This window comes from Triticum urartu, chromosome 4A (assembly GCF_056163025.1).
Source record: "Triticum urartu cultivar PI428250 chromosome 4A, HENAU_Tu73, whole genome shotgun sequence".
Classification (NCBI taxonomy): Eukaryota; Viridiplantae; Streptophyta; class Magnoliopsida; order Poales; family Poaceae; genus Triticum; species Triticum urartu.
In genome coordinates, this window is record NC_141876.1 from 120,246,648 (window position 1) to 120,248,859 (window position 2,212).

Below are 2,212 nucleotides of genomic sequence, written 5' to 3' on the forward strand. Positions count from 1 at the left end.
CGAAGGACGGAGGCGCACTCGTCAAAGGCAGAGGTTTCTTCCCCTTGTCTGATTGTTTCGGCTCCATGGCGACTAAGCAGGCGGAGTGCAGGATAGATCGGAGAGGAGGAGTGGAGTCTCGAGGAAACAGAAGGACTGGGGAGGCAAGGCGTAGGCAATGGGAGAATAACTGTGTAAGTTGCAGGGGCCGCATAGCCAAGCGGATTCAAAGGCGGCGTGGGGAAGCGGAGACGCCCATGACCAATCAACCGCCACGCTTCAACCGAGGCCGCATGCTTTTGGGGCCCGCGGCGCTCTGCGCTTGATCCTTTGGCTTCACCTCGAAACCAAGCCCAAGCGCGCCTTGGGCCCGGGGGCTATGTCAGTGTTCTAGGAACAGGGGTCCCTAGACTTGCCTCCCTGCAGCCCATGGCGTGGCTGTGTTGGCAGGTATGTACGGCCCATCATCATCAACAACGCATCCAAGACCCTTGCGAGGGGCCAAGCCTCGCGAGGCGGACGACACAAGACCTCCTCAAGAGCGGCCTCACCAGGCTGCCTCGCGAGGGGCGGAGATATCAAGGCGGGGCGAACCTCGCGAGACTCGTGATGTGAGCCATGACGATCGACACCGGGCGGGCGCCAGCGCGCGTAGCATCCTTGTTTCCTCTTTGGTGCTAAGGAGGCAAGCGTAGGCGCGGAGTACTGAGGCATCATGTAAAGGTTTCCATATCAGTGCAATGAGACTGAGACCAGAAGGACGGCAGGATGGAGGTCACCATGGAGTCCAGGACGGCGTCACCACCAGAACCTTTGGCAGGCGAAGACCACCTTTTGTCAGGATAGCTTGTACTAGCTGTCCCCTTTCAAATTGGCCGCCATTGTTGGCTCCCTTCCTGCTCAATATTTGGGAAGAGAATCAGGGCCTATATAAGTAGGACTAGCCACCACCAAAAGGAGGACCCCATCTGATCGGATCAAAGGCCAACCCTTAGCCACACCAAGCACAAGAACACCTCGACCTCAGGAGGCTGTTCTTCCCCTTGTACTGTTCATCATCAACCCAAGAGGCAATCCACCACCACCGCACTAGAGTAGGGTATTACACCACATCGGTGGCCCGAACTAGTATAAACCTTGTGTCTTTGTGTTGCGAGTGCGTCGAGTTCGTCCGCGAGACCTTAGCGAGCTAGGGTGTAGATCGGCAGGAGGGAAAGAACTTCGCGTGCACCCCAGAGTTCGAACCTCAAGGGTTTGCCGGAACCCGTGATCTGACATTATCAACTAAGAGCACTGGGGCTCCGCACGGTGATGAACTTGGTCGAATGTAACCTTTCTCCAATAGCTCCTTGATTTGTTTCTTAATCTCCTCCAGATCATTTGCGGGCATCCGGTATGGCCTCTTCGATATTGGTCCGGTGCCTGGCAACAACTCTATCAAAAATTCTATGTCTCGATCCGGCGACATGACTGGTAGTTCCTCTGGAAATACATCCGGGTAATCCTTCACTACATGCACTTCCTCCTAATCAACTCCTGAGAGGGAATTCACTTGGGTCCTCCTTGGCACATGCCTGGATACATACTTGGTCCTCTTTCCCTCCGGGGTGGTGAGCAAAATTGACTTACTAGCACAATCGATGTTCCCTCCGTACTTAGATAGACAATCCATGCCTAGTATTATATCCAATCCTTGTGACTCCAAAATCACTAGGTTTGAGGGAAAAACATGGATACCAATGGTTAGGGGTAACTGATCGCACCATCGGCTGGCCATATACTCTGCTCCTGGCAAGCTTACTAACATGGGTGACCTAAGGGCTAGGGTTGGAAACTTAAACTTATCCACAAATCCCCTTGATATGTATGAATGCAATGCACCAGTGTCAAAAAGAATGAGAGTGGTAAATGACTTAATCAAAAACTTACCGATCACTGCATCAGGCTATTCTTCAACCTCCTCCACATTGATGTGGTTCACCTAACCTCTGGTGAAAGGGTTTGGCTTCTTCCCTGAGCTTCCATTGCCATTTCCGTTCTTTGCTTCAGGACATTCAGTGGCGTAGTGTCCAGTCTTCCCGCACTTGAAACAAGTAATGTGACTTAGATCCTTCCTGGTGGGTGTTGCTGGGTTGGAACAATTAAGTCCGTTGTTTCCTCCATTCCCATTCCCATTCTTGGGGCCACTATGGTTGTGCAAACTTCCTCCATTGTGAGTTTGTCCTCCATGGTT